Here is a 10748-nt window from a genome sequence, read left to right on the forward strand (position 1 = left end):
CAAGAGGCTCGGGTGAGCTTCGGATAGGTTTGGGTTGTATTTCGCTCGTATTTGATATTTCGGCATCGTTTCTTCAAACATAAATGATATTATACTAAGAAAATAAGATCTATCTATTTGATAGAACCATTATATCTATATCATAATTACGGAGCCATAGCAAAAAGAATCATCGAATTTGGACATCGTTTGAGGGAGTTATGCTCATGTTAGTGTCAAAGAAGATAGTTGGTGCTAGTTCTTCCCAGAGGCGAGGGGTCGGCAGCTGCGATCCCATAGGTGTGAACAATGGTCTACAGGTGCATAAATGCTAGCAGGAAAACCGCACGTGCGACTTTTCGGGCGCAGATACGGAATCTTTGTATATTAAAAAAATCAGATTGCGTTCTTTTGGTATTTTGAGCATATCTTGAGTTCTAGATCTCAGTTTGAAGTAATTTCCACGGCATTCTTCTAAATTTTTCAAGGAGGACATTATCCAATCTCAATTATTGTTATTTAACATTATTATATGTCAAAAGCCAAACCAAAGGGCCGTGACGGGCACCTGATGCCTTACTCAACTAAGTACCAACGTAACATGTATTTCTTATCGTACTATCATGGGTAAATTCGTCATGAGATAACAAGAATAAAACATAAGGAATACTCAATATATAATGACCCAACATGATATACAAACTAATACATGTGACATAGGGCCTATAAGGCTGACATGACCATTTGTACACTCAAAGCATAGGCCGATAATGCCATACAAGTATCCATATATATATGACATCTGTCTACAAGCCTCTAAGAGTACATAAACGTCATAAGGGTTGGGACAGGGCCCTACCATACCAATCAATTTATGTCCAAGGCATACTGACCAAACAGACAACTTCGAAGCAAGTGTGTTTGCAAAGCGAAATAGTAGTTTTATTCAGTCTAGGAAGTGATATAGGCATTTCTTTGTTGAGCCAGATATGTATATTTTACCCGCCTAATTGTTATGTATCGTAGTTAACCCCTTTGAGCCTGTAATCCTGTTTATTTGGCAACCACATTACAAGCCTTACCCATTTGTTTGAATGGACTATCTAGTTGAACCTTTTAACCTCTCATAAGCACTTGAATTGTGATGATTTATGTAAAAATTAAAGTGTGGGGTGGTTGGTTTGGCTTTTGAGTGGAACTAATGAAATCAGGAGAAAGGTGCACTGTTTTGAACAAGAGCCACTTGAATTGAAAAAAAAATATATAGTTGTATTGCTGTGAACAAAAAAAAGTATTTCTTTAATAAGTGGTGACTCTTGCTGTAATTGTACTTAAAGAAGTATGGGGTAATATACATTGATGTGAAGGTGGAGTTTGGTTTGACATAAGTATGGGGTTTGAATGTTAAAGTATATGTATTAAAGTGCTTAGGGAGGTGTAGTCACTCTTATATCTAAATATATCCTACCCGTCCCGTAGCCTACATTACAACCAAATAAAGTCCTAATTGATCCTAGATTGAATGAGCTCGATTAGTGGAGTAGTACACTACGGGCAAGCTTATGGTGCATCTTTTGTGGCATATGAATGTTATTTCTGAGAGTGAGTGAATTCTTTCTATCTTGAGTTCCTAAGTGTTCTTAAATTTTATTGTGTGGAACTACTCTCTTTTGTTGTGTGAGGGCACTTGATTCATGAAGGAAAGGTAATGTCCGTGATCTCTATGTTAGAGTAAGTGGGTGAGTTGTGAATAATGCGTGGTACTTATGAGTCAAATCTTGAGGTGAAGATGTCACACTTTTGTGCTTAGACTATTTTAAATACTCTTGGTGTGATAAGTTAGGAGAATTATTTAAAAAGGTCGTCTATAAAAAAAATGTAGTTTGATTGCTCGAGGACGAGCAATGGTTTAAGTGTGGGGTGTTGATGATAGGCTATAATTGCATATTTTAGCCGCTTATTACACTCTAATTTACTGCACTTTAGTTGAGTTTGCGCTTTAATCGCTAGTGTTTTGCACTAACGGTGTGTTTTATGCCTTGTAGGAGTGATTTCGAGCTATATAGATGTTATGGAATGAATTCAAGTGATTTGGAGCTTTGAAGTCTGAGTAAAAGCCCAAGGAATTAAGCCGGGATCGTATTCGGTGGTCAAATTTGATAATTAAGTACGAACGAAGACTCGAGGAGGCATGTTGTGCACTGTCTAGTAAAATAGACATAACTTTTTTCTCCGAACTCCATTTGGACTCCGCAATATATGGTTGGAAAGCTAACTCAAAGGGATACAACTTTCATGTTTTAGGTTTTTCCAAATTCCAAACGGAACAGGGCGTAACCGCGGTAGAACCGTGGCAGAACACTGCTGCAGATTCTGAAGGCCACTCTGGTCGCGGTCCTGGCGTAACCGCGGTAGGACCGCGGCAGGACGCGTAAAATTCAGGGACCAAAGTGCAAAACATGGGATTTTAAGCCCTAAACCCTATATTAAATGAAGGAAGCCGGCCAAGAAAGGGGGAGAATGATTTTTGGAAGTGAAAAATATCAGAAGGAATGGCAAGAGGCAAGGAGGATCATTGGGCATCAATCTTTAATCTCCTTCTTTGTTCTTTTACCTTTGAATATGAATTCTTTTGTGATTTTTGTTATTTTCATGAGTAGCTAACTTTTCTAATCTAAGGTTTTGGTGAAACCCGTTGGGGATGAATTGGTTGTTATAATTAATACAGATTTGAATTATTTAATTTTAATTTGTTCAACTATGTTTTGATTGTGGTTAATTGAAAGGATACTCAATTAGCCGTTCCTATTTAGTATGTTTCTGCTTGAGAGAGAGTGCATATTTAGGTAGTTGTTTGAAAAACATCACTCCCGGAGTATAGACAAGAGTCATAACCGAGGGTTTAGAGGTTGGATTAGAGATAACGATACCTCAGGTGCAATCTAAGTGAACTGTAATATGAATCTAGCTAGCGTAGCTTGAGAGAGTGTGTCTAGTAATATATCATAATTGCTTGAGAGAGATTTATGGTAGCTGGAGAGTTCAAGATTGATAGAGGCAGCTAAGTCACAGCTATAAGAAATATACAACCAAGGAAATCAACAACGGGGGAAACCATTACCTTAGACTTATTCCAATTGTTTACAATTCAAGCATAGTTAGTTTTCAGCTGTTTATTTATTTTCAATCTTGCCTTCTTGGTGATATGAAACAGATACAGCAAAGCCTTAGTTCTCTGTGGGATTAGACTCCGGACTTTTAGACCGGATTATATTTGCAGCGACCGCTTATCCTTTTTAGGACTACAGTTGGGCGTGATCAAACTTTGGCGCCGTTGCCGGGGAACTAACGGTGTAGCTGTAGGTATACATATTGCTAGGTTACAAGTTTGAACTTTTATTTTTGCTTTGTTGTATTTGATTTGTTTTTTATTTTTGTTTTACTTGTTAATTGAGAAACATGGCATCCTGGAATTATGGAAATTGTGATGTTGGTAATTCTACTTTTAATCCTCCTCATGCATATTGTGAAGAAAACCACCCATGGCAAAATTATCAAAATATTCCCGAATGTGCACCAACTCAATCTTATGTGTGGAATGTATGTGATATGTGTGGTGGACTAGAGGTCACTTTCATGGTTGTGCTTATATTTCTTATCTTTCCTCAACCCCTTACTTTGATGGTTCTTCTTTTTCTTGTGAAGTTAATAGGAACAAAGAACCCATGGATGATGAATTCAAAGAGATCAAGGATATGCTAAGGTGCCTTGTGGAACAAAATGATGATAAACAACTGCACATACAAAGGCAAGATACTGCTATTCGCAACCTGGAGGCACAAGTGAGTCAACTAGTTGAGGTATTTAATGCACAACAAGCCAATATTGTGGATAGTAGCCAAGAAGAGCATGAATTATATGCTGAAATTGAGGTGCAAATGGAGGAGGCCAGAGTAGAAAACCAACAGCCTAACCAACTAGAATTTGAGGATGTCGATGTTGAAGAAGTAATACTAGAGTCAACCAAGGACGTTGAAGATACAAATTTAGTTGACTCTAGTGTGATTGGTGTTGAGGAGGTTAAAAACCTTGAAGTTCATCTATTTGAGTGCGTTGGACCTCATTCCAAACACTTCTCTACATTATGTTCAGACGGTGAAATGGAAATTCACCCTTATGAGCATAAAAAGGAGTCCAAGGAAGAGGTAGATGAGCCTTATATTTTGGATTTCTCAAGGCCGTCTAGGCAAGGTGACACTCCTCGGTCGAGAGCCAAAAAGTGCATAAGATTTTATCTAATTTTTGGCTCGCAAGAATTTGTACCGACCCAAGAGCATAATCATAAGCTTGAAGCAAAACTTGGGGTTCAATTCATAAGCTTGAGGTGGAGGCAAAAAGTGATTCGCGTCATGCCGCGACGTTAAATCTAGCGCTTGTTGGGAGGCAACCCAGCTTTATTGCTTTCTTTTATTTATTTTTTAGTTTTTTTAATTGTATTATTTTTGTAGTGTCAATTTTTTATTTTTTTAGGAGCATGGAAAGCAAAGGTATTAGAAGGATGCAACAGCAAACCAAATGTTGGAACTAAGTGTGAGGTACCCGCACGAAGGACCAAGCTTGGGAGAAGTCTGAGTACCCCATGAGTTGTTAGTGCTTCGGCCTTTGGCCTACCAGGGAGTCTCTTTTACCCTTTTATTAGTTATGGTGTGCATTGGGGACAATGCACAATTTTTAGTGTGGGGTGAGGAGATTATCTGGGTGATTTTCTATGCTATTTTAGTTGTGTTAGTTCAATTGAATAATTTTTTTTTAAATAGAAAAGATTGGACTATTCCCGACGATGCATCTATTAGACAATTTTCTTGAGGGATTCATGTCTAAAAAATAAAAAAGATTTTCTGTTGTTAGGTAGTGTAGCAATTACCCCTTGATTTTTCTTTGTGTCGCGGTTCTTTTCCAAGGGTTTTATTTGAACCGGGTGTAGTTAGTTTTTTTTTGGGAGTAGGAGCTATTGTGTTGTGTTTTGAATTGAAGCAATATCTCTTGACTTTTTTAAGCCTTGAGAATAGTGAGTACTTTTGTTGTGACGCTTAGGCTCAGTTTTTGACTCTTGTATAAGTACCTTAAATTTTATTATCTTAACTTTGCTTAACTGCTTTGACTAGAGTGTCTTGATGAAACCAATCCCGAGTGAGTTATGTGCCATTTGTGCGTAAGGATTTGTTATATTCTGTGCATTGCATTTGATGCCTAAAACTTGCCATGTGTGTTTGCAAAGCGAAATAGTAGTTTTATTCAGTCTAGGAAGTGATATAGGCATTTCTTTGTTGAGCCAGATATGTATATTTTACCCGCCTAATTGTTATGTATCGTAGTTAACCCCTTTGAGCCTGTAATCCTGTTTCTTTGGCAACCACATTACAAGCCTTACCCGTTTGTTTGAATGGACTATCTAGTTGAACCTTTTAACCTCTCATAAGCACTTGAATTGTGATGATTTATGTAAAAATTAAAGTGTGGGGTGGTTGGTTTGGCTTTTGATTGGAACTAATGAAATCAGGAGAAAGGTGCACTATTTTGAACAAGTAAGAGCCACTTGAATTGAAAAACAAATATATAGTTGTATTGCTGTGAACAAAAAAAAAAGTATTTCTTTAATAAGTGGTGACTCTTGCTGTAATTGTGCTTAAAGAAGTATGGGGTAATATACATTGATGTGAAGGTGGAGTTTGGTTTGACATATGTATGGGGTTTGAATGTTAAAGAATATGTATTAAAGTGCTTAGGGAGGTGTAGTCACTCTTATATCTAAATATATCCTACCCGTCCCGTAGCCTACATTACAACCAAATAAAGTCCTAATTGATCCTAGATTGAATGAGCTCGATTAGTGGAGTAGTACACTACGGGCAAGCTTAGGGTGCATCTTTTGTGGCATATGAATGTTATTTCTGAGAGTGAGTGAATTCTTTCTATCTTGAGTTCCTAAGTATTCTTAAATTTTATAGTGTGGAACTACTCTCTTTTGTTGTGTGAGGGCACTTGATTCATGAAGGAAAGGTAATGTCAGTGACCTCTATGTTAGAGTAAAAGGTGAGTTGTGAATAATGCGTGGTACTTATGAGTCAAATCTTAAGGTGAAGATGTTACACTTTTGTGCTTAGTCTATTTTAAATACTCTTGGTGTGATGAGTTAGGAGAATTGTTTAAAAAGGTCGTGTATACAAAAAAAATGTAGTTTGATTGCTCGAGGATGAGCAATGGTTTGTGTGTGGGGTGTTGATGATAGGCTATAATTGCATATTTTAGTCGCTTATACACTCTAATTTACTGCACTTTAGTTGAGTTTGCGCTTTAATCGCTAGTGTTTTGCACTAACGGTGTGTCCTATTATGAGTGATTTCGAGCTATATAGATGTTATGGAATGAATTCAAGTGATTTGGAGCTTTGAAGTCTGAGTAAAAGTCCAAGGAATTAAGCCGGGATCGTATTCGGGGGTCAAATTTGATAATTAAGTACGAACGAAGACTCGAGGAGGCATGTTGAGCACTGTCTGGTAAAATAGACATAACCTATTGCTCAGAACTCCATTTGGACTCCACAATATATTGTTGGAAATCTAACTCAAAGGGCTACAACTTTTATGTTTTACGTTTTTCCACATTCCAAACGGAACAGGGCGTAACCGTGGTAGGACCGCAGCAGAACACTGCTGCAGATTCTGAAGGCCACTCTGGCCGCGGTCCTGGCGTAACCGCGGCAGGACGCGTAAAATTCAGGGACCAAAGTGCAAAACACGGGATTTTAAGCCCTAAACCCTATATTAAATGAAGGAAGCCGGCCATGAAAGGGGGAGAATGATTTTTGGAAGTGAAAAACATCAGAAGGAAGGGCAAGAGGCAAGGAGGATCATTGGGCATCAATCTTTAATCTTCTTCTTTTTTCTTTTACCTTTGAATATGAATTCTTTTGTGATTTTTGTTATTTTCATGAGTAGCTAACTTTTCTAATCTAAGGTTTTGGTGAAACCCGTTGGGGATGAATTGGTTGTTATAATTAATATAGATTTGAATTAGTTTAATCTCTATTTGTTCAACTATGTTTTGATTGTGGTTAATTGAAAGGATCCTCAATTAGCCGTTCCTATTTAGTATGTATCTGCTTGAGAGAGAGTGCATATTTAGGTAGTTGTTTGAAAAACATCACTCCCGGAGTATAGACGAGAGTCATAACCGAGGGTTTAGAGGTTGGATTAGAGATAACGATACCTCGGGTGCAATCTAAGTGAACTGTATTGTGAATCTAGCTAGCGTAGCTTGAGAGAGTGCGTCTAGTAAATTATCATAATTTCTTGAGAGAGATTTATGGTAGCTGGAGAGTTCATGATTGATAGAGGCAGCTAAGTCACAGCTATAAGAAATATACAACCAAGGAAATCAACAACGGGGGAAACCATTACCTTAGACTTATTCCAATTGTTTACAATTCAAGCATAGTTAGTTTTCAGCTGTTTATTTAGTTTCAATCTTGTCTTCTTGGTGATATTAAACAGATACAGCTAAGCCTTAGTTCTCTGTTGGATTCGACTCTGGACTTTTAGACCGGATTATATTTGCAGCGACCGCTTATCCTTTTTAGGACTACAGTTGGGCGTGATCAAATTTTGGAGCCGTTGCCGGGGAACTAACGGTGTAGCTGTAGGTGTACATATTGCTAGGTTACAAGTTTGAACTTTTATTTTTGTTTTGTTGTATTTGATTTTTTTTTATTTTTGTTTTACTTGTTAATTGAGAAACATGGCATCCTGGAATTATGAAAATTTTGATGTTGGTAATTCTGCTTTTAATCCTCCTTATGCATATTGTGAAGAAAACCACCCATGGAAAAATTACCAAAATATTCCCGAATGTGCACCAACTCAACCTTATGTGTGGAATGTATGTGATATGTGTGGTGGACTAGATGGTCACTTTCATGGTTGTGCTTATATTTCCTATCTTTCCTCAACCCGTTACTTTGATGGTTCTTCTTTTTCTTGTGAAGTTAATAGGAACAAAGAACCCAGGGATGATGACTTGAAAGAGATCAAGGATATGCTAAGGTGCCTTGTGGAACAAAATGATGAGAAACAACTGCACATACAAAGGCAAGATGCTGCTATTCGCAACCTGGAGGCACAAGTGAGTCAACTAGTTGAGGTATTTAATTCTCAACAAGACAATATTGTGGATAGTAGCCAAGAAGAGCATGAATTATATGTTGAAATTGAGGTGCAAATGGAGGAGGTCAGAGTAGAAAACCAACAGCCTAACCAACTAGAATTTGAGGATATGGATGTTGAAGAAATAATACTAGAGTCAACCAAGGACGTTGAAGATACAAATTTAGTTGACTCTAGTGTGATTGGTGTTGAGGAGGTTAAAAATCTTGAAGTTCATGTATTTGAGCGCGTTGGACCTCATTCCAAACACTTCTCTACATTATGTTCAGACGGTGAAATGGAAATTCACCCTTATGAGCATAAAAAGGAGTCCAAGGAAGAGGTAGATGAGCCTTATATTTTGGATTTCTCAAGGCCGTCTAGGCAAGGTGACACTCCTCGGTCGAGAGCCAAAAAGTGCATAAGATTTTATCTAATTTTTGGCTTGCAAGAATTTGTACCGCCCCAAGAGCATAATCATAAGCTTGAAGCAAAACTTGGGGTTCAATTCATAAGCTCGAGGTGGAGGCAAAAAGTGATTCGCGTCGTGCCGCGACGTTAAATCAAGCGCTTGTTGGGAGGTAACCCAGCTTTATTGCTTTCTTTTATTTATTTTTTATTTTTGTAGTGTCAATTTTTTATTTTTTAGGAGCATGGAAAGCAAAGGTATTGGAAGGATGCAACAACAAACCAAATGGTTGGAACTAAGTGTGAGGTACCCGCACGAAGGACCAAGCTTGGGAGAAGTCTGAGTACCCCATGAGTTGTTAGTGCTTCGGCCTTTGGCCCACCAGGGAGTCTCTTTTACCCTTTTATTAGTTATGGTGTGCATTGGGGACAATGCACAATTTTTAGGGTGGGGTGAGGAGATTATCTGGGTGATTTTCTATGCTATTTTAGTTGTGTTAGTTTAATTGAATAATTTTTTTTAAATAGAAAAAATTGGACTTTTCCCGACGATGGATCTATTAGACAATTTTCTTGAGAGATTTAAGTCTAAAAAAAAAGATTTTCTATTATTAGGTAGTGTAGCAATTACCCCTTGGTTTTTCTTTGTGCCGAGGTTCTTTTCCAAGGGTTTTATTTGAACCGGGTGTAGTTAGTTTTTTTTTGGAGTAGGAGCCATTGTCTTGTGTTTTGAATTGAAGCAATATCTCTTGACTTTGTTATGCCTTGAGAATAGTGAGTACTTTGGTTGTGACGCTTAGGCTCAGTTTTTGACTCTTGTATAAGTACCTTAAATTTTATGATCTTAACTTTGCTTAACTGCTTTGACTAGAGTGTCTTGATGAAAACAATCCTGAGTGAGTTATGTGCTATGTGTGTGTAAGGATTTGTTATATTCTGTGCATTGCATTTGATGCCTAGAACTTGCCCTATGTGTTTGCAAAGCGAAATAGTAGTTTTATTCAGTCTAGGAAGTGATATAGGCATTTCTTTGTTGAGCAAGATATGTATATTTTATCCACCTAATTTTTATGTATCGTAGTTAACCCCTTTGAGCCTGTAATCCTGTTTCTTTGGCAACCACATTACAAGCCTTACCCATTTGTTTGAATGGACTATCTAGTTGAACCTTTTAACCTCTCATAAGCACTTGAATTGTGATGATTTATGTAAAAGTTAAAGTGTGGGGTGGTTGGTTTGGCTTTTGAGTGGAACTAATGAAATCAGGAGAAAGGTGCACTGTTTTGAACAAGTAAGAGCCACTTGAATTGAAAAAAAAATATATAGTTGTATTGCTGTGAACAAAAAAAAAGTATTTCTTAATAAGTGGTGACTCTTGCTGTAATTATGCTTAAAGAAGTATGGGGTAATATACATTGATGTAAAGGTAGAGTTTGGTTTGACATAAGTATGGGGTTTGAATGTTAAAGTATATGTATTAAAGTGCTTAGGGAGGTGTAGTCACTCTTATATCTAAATATATCCTACCCGTCTCGTAGCCTACATTACAACCAAATAAAGTCCTAATTGATCCTATATTGAATGAGCTCGATTAGTGGAGTAGTACACTACGGGAAAGCTTATGGTGCATCTTTTGTGGCATATGAATGTTATTTCTGAGAGTGAGTGAATTCTTTCTATCTTGAGTTCCTAAGTGTTCTTAAATTTTATTGTGGAACTACTCTCTTTTGTTGTGTGAGGGCACTTGATTCATGAAGGAAAGGTAATGTCAGTGACCTCTATGTTAGAGTAAGTGGGTGAGTTGTGAATAATGCGTTGTACTTATGAGTCAAATCTTGAGGTGAAGATGTTACACTTTTGTGCTTAGTCTATTTTAAATACTCTTGGTGTGATGAGTTAGGAGAATTGTTTTAAAAGGTCGTGTCCATAAAAAAAAGTGTAGTTTGATTGCTCGAGGACGAGCAATGTTTTAAGTGTGGGGTATTGATGATAGGCTCTAATTTCATATTTTAGTCACTTATTACACTCTAATTTACTGCACTTTAGTTGAGTTTGCGCTTTAATCACTAGTGTTTTGCACTAACGGTGTGTTTTATGCCTTGTAGGAGTGATTTCGTGCTATATAGATGTTACGGAATGAATTCAAGTGATTTGGAGCTT

Source organism: Nicotiana attenuata, unplaced genomic scaffold (genome assembly GCF_001879085.1).
Source record: "Nicotiana attenuata strain UT unplaced genomic scaffold, NIATTr2, whole genome shotgun sequence".
Taxonomy (NCBI): Eukaryota; Viridiplantae; Streptophyta; class Magnoliopsida; order Solanales; family Solanaceae; genus Nicotiana; species Nicotiana attenuata.